The 12,645-nt window shown below is 41.6% G+C and overlaps 1 protein-coding gene and 1 non-coding gene across 34 annotated transcripts in view; both read left to right on the top strand.

Moving 5' to 3' along the window:
* LOC110490054 (autophagy-related protein 16-like) overlaps positions 1–12,372 on the top strand; it is a 33,112-nt gene extending 20,740 nt beyond the window's left edge. For 29 of the 33 annotated variants that reach the window (XM_090200105.1, XM_090200089.1, XM_090200100.1 and 26 more), the window contains 5 exons: positions 1,973–2,093; positions 2,318–2,419; positions 7,507–7,554; positions 7,794–7,895; positions 9,395–12,372. The gene's annotated coding sequence lies outside the window, so the exon portion shown is untranslated. Of the gene's footprint in view, positions 1–1,972; positions 2,094–2,317; positions 2,420–4,753; positions 4,782–7,506; positions 7,555–7,793; positions 7,896–9,394 lie in introns of all 33 variants that reach the window. The other 4 variants (XM_090200112.1, XM_090200108.1, XM_090200087.1 and 1 more) reach the window with 1 other exon arrangement.
* LOC118938969 (small Cajal body-specific RNA 6) lies at positions 1,602–1,870 on the top strand. The gene has a single exon (XR_005036363.1).
* Positions 12,373–12,645: the final 273 nt, after the last annotated feature.

The following is a 12,645-nucleotide window of genomic DNA, read 5'->3' as shown; positions in this document are numbered from 1 at the left end:
TGTGTATATATATATATATATATATGTATATATGTATATATATATAGCTAGCTAGCCTAGTCGATGGATGGATAAATAAATAGATAGATCGATATATATATCTCTATCTATATATATATATATATATATATATAGCTAGCCTAGTCGATGGATGGATGGATAAATAAATAGATAGATCGATATATATATCTCTATCTATCTCGATTTATTTATTTATCCATCCATCGACTAGGCTGCGGGAATGCTATCGTCCAAGAAGGGGAGTGTGGCTAGGATGTACAAGGCAAGTCTCTCTCTCTCCAGAATGCGATCTCCAGCCATTTTGTGAGCATTCATTGTTTCACAACTTTATTGTGAGTTGTTTGCCCATTGATTGTTCGTGTCTATCAACTCCCCATTACATTCATCACCAGTATTAGCCTTCATTTACTGTTAATTCCCATAATTTGTCATTTCTGTTAATCCATTCAATAATATTATTAGACGTTTCACCATTATTAGCCCATTATTATTGTCGGAGTGGACACCTTTGCAGAGTTCACAACCTATGCTATACTTGTGAGAAACAAGTTTTGGTTTAGTTTGGTCTTTTGTTTGGTGTGGTCCTGTCAATGGTGAGTAAGGATATGCACCTGATTATGCATATAAAAGTAGGCCAAGGCTACCTGGCCTGCACGCAAAAGTAGGCTTACAAATGTGCCCAATTTGGATATGTCTGACAGTATTTTTGATTATCTTAACTCAACACATGCAAATGTCAAATTACGATTTACTTCATATCACTTGCACAAATAGCCTACAGCTGTGTCTGTTCTGAGTTCACTGGTGCAATAAACTGAGGGCCCAGAATATAAATAAAAAAAAGTGAGTTTCAGGCCAGACACAGTTGGTAGTTGCTACAAATGTTTCAAGTACGTTGCAGACAGGTCATGCGTAGCCAATGTGATTTATAGGATAGTTATTTTTAGCAGGATATTTTGTACCTGCAGGCTGCAATGTTATGTGTTGGTTTTATGTAGGCTATTACATAGTTGGCAGTGGCAATTTAATTAAGTAACATTTAGGTTTGTATCATTTTAATTTAGATTAACCAAATTACAATTTTTTTTTTAATATAAAGACTATTATACATTTTATTTTAGCCTATTCCTGGCAACTTCAGGAGCGTAATGGAAGTATCTGCGAAGGCCATCGGGAGGAGGGTCGGGAACAGTTTTTTCTTTTTTCTGGTTAGGCTATCTTTATCTCTTGCTCCTTATTGAGTCATTTTGTGTTGTAATTATTTAATCCATCAGCGTGCTTAAAGCATCAGACAAGCTGTGTATATATAGTTGATTTTATTAAAACGCATGGGGAAAATACACTTTTTAAAAATTTGACCATTCGATTGGTGGAAAGAAAATACGTATTGATCGAACCAAGATTGTTTTTAGTTGGGAACAGCCCTAGACTGTTCTTAGGATGGTTTCAGCAATTACAGCTTTCTTATGATCGATGCTATGTGGTCAGGAAATACTTCTCTCCCTATGTATATAAGAACATTTTTGGAGCCTAAAATGTCCTTCTAGGCTGTTTGTCAGATACTGTAAAAGTCATATGTTGGTCAATGATGTTATGTAAAAGGTCTGACGCCCAGTTCCCACTCCCTGCTATCCATCGGCTCCCAACAGCCCCTGCTCTACCCCCAGCATGCTCTAGTTGTGCATCGTTGGACACAGGGGCTGCTGACATAGAGGATAACCTCACATCCTGTGTCTCTAAGAGACCATGGCGTCACTGTGTTGATGGACATCCAACAGAACCAATCACTAAGGGGTATCAAGCTGTGGTACGGGGCTGGGCCGCTGATCTCAACTTTCAAACTGAGACCATACCTGTTTTCACAAACGCAAAAGGCAATGCTCTTTCTATTCACCTTAATGTGACTGGGCCAATAAGAGATGCTGTTTTTTTTGTCGCACAACCCACCCAGCACACACTGACAGGCCACAGCGGGAAGGTGCTGGCGGCTCGTTTTCTCCTGGACAACACTCTCATCGTCTCCGGGAGCTACAACAGGACTTTAAAATTGTGGGACCTGCGCAGCAAAGTCTGTAAGTTGTATTTTTCCCCATTGGTGTTAGCATTTCGTTGACATTCCTCTTTCCTCTTTTAAAGGATTTTTTTTTTTCAGCCACACAACGTCTTTTTTAAGAGATTAATGTGGATTGTTTTTTAAGAGATTCATGCGTGTATGTTCTACTCGTTGGGGATTCGTTTTTCTTGTGGATGGAGCCTTTGGTCAGTTCTAAACGCCCACTCTGTTTCTTCCTCTCAGGCATGAAGACTGTTTGCTGGATCCAGCTGTAATGACATAGTCTGCACAGAGCAGTGTCATGAGCAGCCAGTTCGATAAGAAAGTGCAGTTCTGGGACATCAGGTGAGTGTGGAGGGTGAAACTTTATTCGGATAGTCCCCAATAGATGGTTTATAGACGTCCACCTAACTGTCTACTAACCTTAAAGGGGCAATCTACAGTTAAAACAAAGTCTTTTCCCTGTCCATTTCAGTGAAAAGCTGCGGGATAGGGCTGGAGAAATGTAACCACTCTCAAAATATATAAACCAGAGCTATGGATACAAGGACTGACCATCCATGATATCAAAATTAGTTTTGAGGCTATATACTGTTTTACAACTACTTTAACAAACATTGGAGTAAAATATGCTTGTATTTGATGTGTTGATGGGGTAAGACAGTTGAACTAACCTCATGAGGCATTTATAAGTTATTTTCTTCAAGTCAATGGGTACATATCATTAATTTACCAAAACGGTAAACCTAACCATATCCCTAGTAAAGCTTAATGTATGCTTTCCATTTGTTTTTCAACCTCTGACATGAAATTAGCAGCAGCAGCAGTACAAAAACTAAGCAAGCAAACACATTCCTTGCTCCTAGAAGAGGAATTAAAGGGGAATTGCAATCAATCTAAATTTGTTTGTATTTTCCCCAGATTTAAATGGTCTTCTGATGTGATTTAGACTTGGAACACCCCATTTCGTTGTTTCTCTAAAAATAATTGCAATTCTGAATGAATAACACAATGATCCAAAACCAGGAAAAAATCCAACTGAGAACAGAATTCGGGAAAATATACTGAATTTGGGGAATTTTTATTTTATTGGCTCCCCTTAAAAATTGCTAGTGTATCATAGCCTTTTTAGGCAATATTGCCAAGCAATGTTCCTGGAAACAGTGGGATATGAGACACTGGAGCAATAAAGAGCAACATGAAAATAGATTTCATGTGAAGCACAATTTGATTTAACTTCCATTTATTTACTCATCTCCTATAGCTTATTGCGGCAGGGTAGCGTAGTGGTTAGAGCGTTGGACTAGTAACCGGAAGGTTGCAAGTTCAAACCCCCGAGCTGACAAGGTACAAATCTGTCGTTCTGGCCCTGAACAGGCAGTTAACCCACTGTTCCTAGGCAGTCATTGAAAATAAGAATTTGTTCTTAACTGGCTTGCCTAGTTAAATAAAGGTAAAATGCAATCTGGTTTCCGAGCTGGTCACCTCAGCCACGCTCAAGGTCCTAAACAATGTCATAACCGCCATCGATAAGAGACATTACTGTGCAGCCGTATTCATCGACCTGGCCAAGGCTTTCGACTGTCAATCACCACATTCCTATCGTCAGACTCAACAGCCTTGGTTTCTCAAATGACTGCCTCGCCTGGTTCACCAACTACTTCTCTGATAGAGTTCAGTGTGGGCCATTTGTCCGGACCTCTGGCAGTCTATGGGGGTGCCACAGGGTTAAATTCTCGGGCTCACTCTCTTCTCTGTATACATCACTGATTCTCTGATCCACCTCTACGCAGACACCCTTCTGTATACGTCTGGCCCTTCTTTGGACACTGTGTTAACTAACCTCCAGACGGGCTTCAATGCCTTCCGTGGCCTCCAACTGCTTTTAAATGCAAGTAAAACTAAACGCATGCTCTTCAACCGATCGCGGACGGTTCTGACCTAGGATATGTGGGCAACTATAAATACCTGGATGACTGGTTAGACTGTAAACTCTCCTTCCAGACTCACATTAAGCATCTCCAATCCAAAATGAAATCTAGAATCGGCTTCCTATTTCGCAACAAAGCAGCCTTCACTCATGCTGCCAAACATACCTACCCTCGTAAAACTCACTGTCCTACCGATTCTAGACTTCGGCAATGTCATTTACAAAATAGCCCCGAGGACAAACCATTCAATGTTGTTTTTTTTAAGTCACTGTCTTTTCAATATGTTTTCATGGGGAATCCAGAATTCTAATAGACTTTTCTGCAGTTCCTACCGCTTTCCACTGGATGTCACCAGTTTGTAGAAATTGGTTGAGGTTTTTCCTTTGTGTAATGAAGAAGTACCATAGCTCAGAACGAACGTCACTTCATGTGTACCTTTTTGATTGAGGCGCGTAACCAGAAAAGTAGCGTCAGTTTGTTTTGCTCCTGTATTGAACACAGATCATCCCGTCTTCAATTTGATCGATTTATATACGTTTAGAAATACCTAAAGTTGTATTACAAAAGTAGTTTGAAATGTTTTGGCAAAGTTTACAGGTAACTTTTGAGAGATTTTGTAGCGGCGTTGTGTAAGTTGGAAGCTGTGTTTTTCCTGGATAAAACTATCCAAATAAATGGACATTTTGGATCTATATCGACGGAATTAATCGAACAAAAGGACCATTTGTGATGTTTATGGGACATATAGGAGTGCCAACAAAAGAAGCTTGTCAAAGGTAAGGCGTGATTTATATTTTATTTCTGCGTTTTGTGTCATGCCTGCAGAGTTGAAATATGCTACTCTCATTGTTTACTGTTGTGCTATCATCAGATAATAGCATCTTGTGCTTTCGCCGAAAAGCCTTTTTGAAATCTGACATGTTGGCTGGATTCACAACGAGTGTAGCTTTAATTTGCTAACTTGCATGTGTAATGTGTGTTTGAATTTGGCGCTCTGCATTTTCCCTGGCTATTGGCCATGTGGGCCTAGCCCAGAGAGGTTAACCATTAACTTCTGGTGTAACAAGTGTTTGAAATTACAACCCAAAAAAGTCCCTCCTATTTGAATAGTAATTCCATAATGTTCAATATCACAAACTTATGACTTATACAGTCGTGGCCAAAAGTTTTGAATTACATATGAATTAAATATTAATTTTCAGTCTGCTGCCTCAGATTGTATGATGGCAATTTGCATATACTCCAGAATGTTAACATTACTGCTAGAAATTTGGTAACTGATTTGTCACCCTGCATTAAAGTCCCCCGCCACTAAGAGTGCCGCATCTGCATGAGCAGTTTTCTGTTTGCTTATTTCCTTATACAGCTGACGAGTGCCGTCTTAATGCCAGCATCTGTCTCTGGTGGTAAATAAACAGCCACAAAAATATAGATTTATCATCAAAGTTTATCATGAGACTACTTCAGGTGAGCAAAATCTAGAGACTTCCTTAGATTTCGCGCTCCAGCTGTTGTATACAAATATCCGGCGTCATCTTATGGGGATATATGCCTTCTATTAACAATTTTCCAAGGAAGTCATACCCACTTCCCCTGGAGAGTAGTTATGGTTTTTGTGCCTATTAATTGGTCATGATACCTTGTTTTTCGAACCAATACTGAAGCATCTGCAGATTTACGACTGGAGATTACGGGTGACCAAATGTCTTATACCAGTGTTACGCCTCATCATTGACAACACACATTACCAAAACTATTCAGTTGTCTTCCTATTTCCACATAGGGTTTCCCCTCCCAAAAGGGCATAAACCAACCTCTCTCCTTATTGCTACTACGAATACACACATTTGAATATCTTGGTTTTTTTTTAAACCATGAATGTGGCTTTTGTTCAGAATTTATAGACAACCTTATCACCATCCACATTACCTCCGGTTGGCCTTCTCCATGGACTACTTCTTTACAACCTACCGTACTAGTACACAAGCCTAACAATTTATCCATACAGGGCAACACCCCCACTAGGGACCTATCCTGAACGAAACCTACCAGACACTGTAGTGTCACTCACAGATCTCGCAAAGAACTAGCTCGACTCTGGACCTATCCTTATGGAACCTACCCTACACCATATATTTTAATGTATCTTGCTGACAAACACCTCCACTCAGGACCTATCCTTAAAGGAACCTACCCTACACCATATATTTACGACCTGTCGTTACACAATGGGCCTACTGAATAAACTTTCTAGGTCCGTATCCTATAATTGTTCAGCCTACGATTCTCATCTGCCCAATATGTCAGAATGAGTGGTAACAGGTGTAGGAACTGAGCCTACCTTGGTGCTGGCTCCTGTTTCACTGATTCGGACTCTAGTTTGACTGTATAATTGTGGTGAACCCTGCTCGCAGAGCCAACTGTTAGGTTCTAAATAGAGTAACGGACAACTAGTCAAAGCTTAAACCAAGTGTATTCACCCACAAGTATTTATACCCTGCTTTAGGCAGCGTATCCTCCTTTTCTCTAAACACCACTAAACAATTTTTGTTGCTAGGCAGGAAGTTTAATTTACGTGGGTAATAAACTATTCCTTCATCTGACCTGACCTCGACCCACATTCCACCCTTATCAGTGACCGCAACATGTACATTTCTCCTTCATATAACCATTAACTTCTGGTGTAGCAAGTATTTCAAATTACAACCCAATACTTGCGACATGTTTACATTTTTAAAGTAGATCTCAAATTAGAAAAGGGGGGGGGGGGGGGGGGGGGGTCTCATGCTGCTATAGGGGAATATCCAAATAATGAGAATGTTTGGAGGTGGAGAACCCAGCTGGGGAAATCATACATACCCAGTGCATTTGTGTCATGGGCAATGGTTGTATGGGGTCTTTGCCTAGGGGGTCATTTTATTATCATGACACTGGCTTTTTGTCCTGGGGTGTGTTCATTAGGAACCCAGAGGAAGGAAAATCTGCCTAAACGGGAAGGACCTACCTGAATTTGTACAATACGGTGTGCTCTAATAAATATCCCCTCTTGCAACACTTAACGTTTTTTAGCTTGAGCCGTCAGTTCATTTTGATTGTTCTGATCATCGACTTGCGCAGCAACACGGTCCGTCAGACCTTCAGGTACAGGGACATGTCACTTTAGTACTGTAGACTCAAGCTCATTTACCTGACCACCACACACCACTTGATGTCAAACCAGCACTGTTTTATTTCTTGTAAATTTGTAGTCCTGGATAGCCTCATCCATATTGTCAATTAAGATAATCTGAGGTGATTGCATGGGTGGTCAGAGATTGTCTTTTATTCTTATTGGTGAATAGATGCTGTATGTGGGCAATGGAATAGTCCTAATAATGCAAACCCTGCCTGTCTGACACTCAACGTATTTCAAAGGAAACCTAATATTATTGGAACCCAGGTCTGATATAGATTAGTGGTGTTGGAGGTTTGTCAACAGTGTTTTCCAATCTTTCCTCCCAGTGCTCAGGGCTTCAATTGTGGCACTGACTGGACCAGAGTCAGCTTCAGGTGAGTGGACACCACCTTTTTATACCAATGGGTGCCCTAAATGTCACTCTATTCCCTATATGGTGCACTACTTTTGACCAGAGCCCAATCATTGGTTTATAGTTTTACTAACATTGGTCATGGTCAAATTCCCTACCATCCTCCATGAAAGTGTGCACATGCTCACCTATCCAACCACAGTCCCATGAGTCTCCACTCGAGCACCTTGTTTTGATCCTCCTGTTTCCTTGTGTTCTCAGTCCCGATGGCAGTTATGTGGCGGGGGGCTCTGCAGACTGAGCGCTGTATGTGTGGAACGTCCTGACGGGCAAGTTGGACCGCACCCTGGGCCAGAACCACTGGTAAGTTTGAACTTCTGGAGTAGGATCGTCTCCCTTGGACAATTCTTTCTAGTCCATTTTGCATTTTTTAAGTTTCAGGTTCAGAATTTGAGGGATAAGCCATAGACTTGGATAGACAGATCTCGTGCCACAAAGCCTGTTTTTAACGGGCAGGGCCATTGAGGACTTTTACCATTTTTAAGTAGTGAGCTGGGTGGGACTTTTTTGCAGAGTTTCCCTTAAAATTTTAGCAGTCGTGGCAAGGGTCAGGGAAGGATGGGGGAAGAGGGTCTCAAGAGTGCCCCACCGGGAATGGACTGAAGGTCCAACAAGTCTACTATGGGGTTGTCTGATGCTGTTCATTACTCTTGTTGACCGAGGGAAAGTACTTGTTGATAGTTCTAGCATCTTCAAAGTGTGGCGTGTTAGGGCACAGCTTGTCCCATTAATTAATCAGAGAAAGTGTGGATTAGCTGATAACTACGAAACAAACATTCTGGATAATATATATAGGATCTTGAACTATTTATTGATCAGCATTTTGATATGCTTAAAAAAGAATCGGATACACTGACGTGAACAAAATACATTTCCTTGAGCTCTGCGATTGAAACTGAAGGGAAGCCGCTGTCTAAAATTCTAAATGTAATATAGGGGAGGGATGTTTTTATAATATCTCCAGAAGATTGAGCATTGCTTACAAGCATGAGTGAGCCATTTAAAAAAAAATGGATCTATTGCCTGGGCTACTGGGGGAGGTTGAGGCCTTAAACAGGTATGGATTATAGTAGGGATGCACGATATATCGGTGAACATATCGGACTCGGCCAATATTAGCTACAAATGCCAACATCGGTATCGGCCGATATCTAGTTTAACGGCCCGATGTTTAAAACCGTCAAATGTCAAAGCTGACGTGCGTACCTATATAATGTATGTACATGCCGTAATGACGTCACGTTAACGTGCAACACAGCATTCCTAAACTAGCCCACAATGTTTGCTGTGTGGATTGAGCAGTCAACAAGTCGATATATGCATTGATATATGCACTGCATCGCAGTAATTAGTGTCACTACAAACCCAGGTTCGATCCCAGGCTGTGTCACAACCGGGCCGAGGCCAAGTTGTGGCGGGCCGGGCACCTGCAAGCTGACTTCTCTCGCCAGCTGGACGGTGTTTCCTCCGACACATTGGTGCGGCTGGCTTCCGGGTTAAGCAAGCAGTGTGTCAAGAAGCAGTGCGGCTTGGCAGGGTCGTGTTCCAAAGGACACATGGGACTCGGGAGAGGCGAAGGTTGAGGGCCATTGCTGCAAATTCCCTACGGACAAGACTAACTACCAATTGGATATCACAAAATTGGGGAGGGAAAAAAATCCTCTATGGTGCTGCCCATGCTGTCATAGAAGCCATTATGGCACAGATGAAAGGAAGGGATCTTTCTCCATCTCTGAGATACCTGATACTCCTGTTCTGCCGTCCTGCTCAATTCTGACGTTCTGTTTTCTCTTCTCTCTCAGCTCGGCCATCAACTCTGTGTCCTGGTCACCGTCGGGAGCCTACGTGATTAGTGTGGAGAAAGGCAGCAAGGCCGTGCTCTGGTCCGACATGTGATTGGCTCTGCTCTAGCCCTCTGCCATCGGTTGACTGGCTGGCTGTCTGTCTGGACTGTTCAATGGAAGCACAGACTGGACAAGGGGTTCCCTAGCCCCACCCTCTAATGTCCAATCCCCCCATTGGCATTGGACCATTCTGTGCTCAAATGCGTGGGGGGTGGCTTGCCTATAGGAGGAGGTCATCTGTTGGGCAGCAGATAATTAGTTTGTGTCCAGTTGGAAGTGTCAGTGGAAGAGCCATGAAGGCAGTTCTCTAAGTATAACACTATCATATATCCATTTGAAATTATACCCAACCAAGGCGAGTGAGTCACAGTTGAACTTATAAAACAGTTGTTGCCAAATTGCCACTATAACCAGAGCTGGATTGTCTGTTTTTACAGCTGCAATTGGACACATTGTTAGTTTTACATGACCTTGGGGTGGGCATAGGCTTTTAATGTTGGAGTCTGTCTGCTCCTCCTGGGCCCAGTTTTTCAAAAGCTATCTGATTGGATTCCAGCCATAGAATATAATTAAATGCACAGAAATAGAATGGGCGTATCATTGACTTGAATGGGGATGCCCGTTTGATTCACAATATTTCTATACATTTAATCCTATCCAATTGCTGAGCATTGAGGTTGTCAGGGGTCATTTAATACTGTAGTTCAGTGGTCTTCAAACCTTGTCCTGGCTACCCACAGGGCCTGTTAAGTGGTCGTTATAGCTCTGCACCAACACATCACATCAAGTACTTAAGTAGTTGAACTGGGCTGGAGAAAAGGCGTGATCATTTGAATCAGCTGTGCAAGACGAAGGCAAAATAAAAAATGTGCACGAGGACTGAGAACCACTGCTCTTCATATGTAGACAGGCTTTCATAGCTCTCTTTATCTGAGGACAGAAAACCTCACAAGAAACAGACTTCATTATAGTCAAATTACACCTCACTGAATATTATGTTACTGTTATCCCCATCCTCACTTCTAGGGACAGGAACTACACAAAGGTACTGTTAGAGTTGCGTCAATTCGAATCTGGTATCAGGATAAATATGACAATGAGTCACCGATTGTATACTATGTATTTTTTATTAGCTAAGCAATAAGTGGTAAATGCAATTTTCGTATATACGGGCTCTCTGTCCCACCTCGCAGGGCAGAACAGAGAACTGACTAGACGTATGTAAAACAGTATTCTTTATACTGTGATAGACAGTTCCAACCCGTCTGTTGGCCTATCACAGTTGAGACTGGGCGAGGTTTAAACTTGCTCAGGCACTCAGGCGGGTCCCCGCCTCTTGGCGCTTCTGTTGATAGATGTAAGTGTTGCTGTGAAGAACATCCAGGCTCTCATGCTCCATACCGTTATCTCGCACCTGGCTCCTGTTATCTAACAAAAGACTGCTTGTTCTGCAACCCCACGCTCTGAATGTGCCCTGTCTTCTGTATTTTTCCATCATGAGAAAGTCCCCTGGCCCTGACACTTTTAACAATGTTTCAAGTCAGCTATGTTGTATAACACATACATACCACACAAGCCAACAGCAGATAATATTCAATAATATATATGGTAATGGGCTATAGTGCATAACACAGAAACCTCATAGTACCTACCCTATCCAGAATAGCCTACTCGCTCACTGATAGTTGAGGCTTCTATCCTATCACCCTCATCCATGGCTGTTAGCTAGCTACCTATCTACAAATTAATATTTTTTTTTTACAGTGATAAATACATCAATATAGCTAGCTAATATGAAGTTAGGTAGATGGTGATATTTAATTCACTTAGCTAGCTATCTATACAGTATGTGAAGTTAGCTAGCCAACTAGCTAGCTCATTTAGCAGCTCATTTGAGTTAGCCTGCACTTTAGCTAGTTAGCTAATAATACATGTTTTATACATATTCAAAATGTATTTACTTACTTGAATAGGTCCTCCCAGCTATCTGTACAATTGGAAACAGGGCAAAAAAGTTTATCACCAGAGCATTTAGAGGATATTACTATTGAACTATGTACCCATTAATAACTAGACCTTCATACAAACTTGCTATGCTGAATTCTTAACGCACAATCAAACATACTGCCAGAATGCCCACGAGCGAGTCACAATGGGTGGCCTAAGCGGCACACGGCAATTTGGAGAGCCTCAAACCCCAAGGCTCTCCAGAGGGTGGTGCGGTTTGCACAACCCATCACCGGGGGCAAACTACCTGTCCTCCATGACACCTACAGCACCCGATGTCACAGGAAGGCCAAAAAGATAATCAAGGACATCAACCACCCGAGCCACTGCCTGGTCACACCGCTACCGTGTGTCTCACGGTCAATGCGTGAGAGTTGGCAACTCAGGAGTTGTTATTTTTCAGTTTCATCCTAATAACAGATTGTATTGGCAAAATACAATAAGGTAGACATTTTTTGGTGCCATTTAGGGAACATTTTATTCTCAGCATCACTCCAGTGAGGAGAGGCTCAGCAACAGTTTGTTTCAATTCTTTTGACATGGCTTCACAATAGTGTTCCAGATCAGCCAACGTTCTTTGGCCTTTTTTGTTGTTGCCATGTGTGAATTTTGTCCAGCCCTTGGAAATCAAGTTTAAAACTATGAGTTTGACGTTATATCTGGTTGCTCTTCTTAGTACAGCTACAGTTGGTTTGTCACTCATTCAACTGACAAGCTCTATTATTATACAATTAATAAACAAGTATTACAATGATCTATTCCAGTGCTTAATTTGAACCGGATCCTGCCCAAACAGGATTAGGCACCTCTCCGTTTTGTACTGTTTTGTTCTGGAATCTATTTGGCTGGATCCGATACCTCTAATGTTATGAAAGATAATTGTCACTTTTTGCAATGTAAACATTCTAATAAACGCAAAGTTCATTCGAGTTGCCTCTTACTTAATTCTCCTTGTATCACTCACAGAACTAGAATGAGATTCACTTTCTTTGATCTCTCTCCCTCTGCTCAGATAGACATCAGCCTGCAACTCATCTCTCCTGCACTGCACTTAATAATTTATTTCCTTATAGAATCATAACCGCACGAAGTGTTCTGTAGGAACTGCAGCACGCCTGATAAATTGAGACAGATTTGCAAAATTTATAGAGTTACTGCTGTCTGTTCAGAAAGAAATGAAATAATTCAGAATAGCCTACTAC

This window comes from Oncorhynchus mykiss, chromosome 15 (assembly GCF_057628025.1).
Source record: "Oncorhynchus mykiss isolate SJ-2025 chromosome 15, ASM5762802v1, whole genome shotgun sequence".
Taxonomy (NCBI): Eukaryota; Metazoa; Chordata; class Actinopteri; order Salmoniformes; family Salmonidae; genus Oncorhynchus; species Oncorhynchus mykiss.
This window is presented reverse-complemented; position numbering and strand designations above follow the sequence as displayed.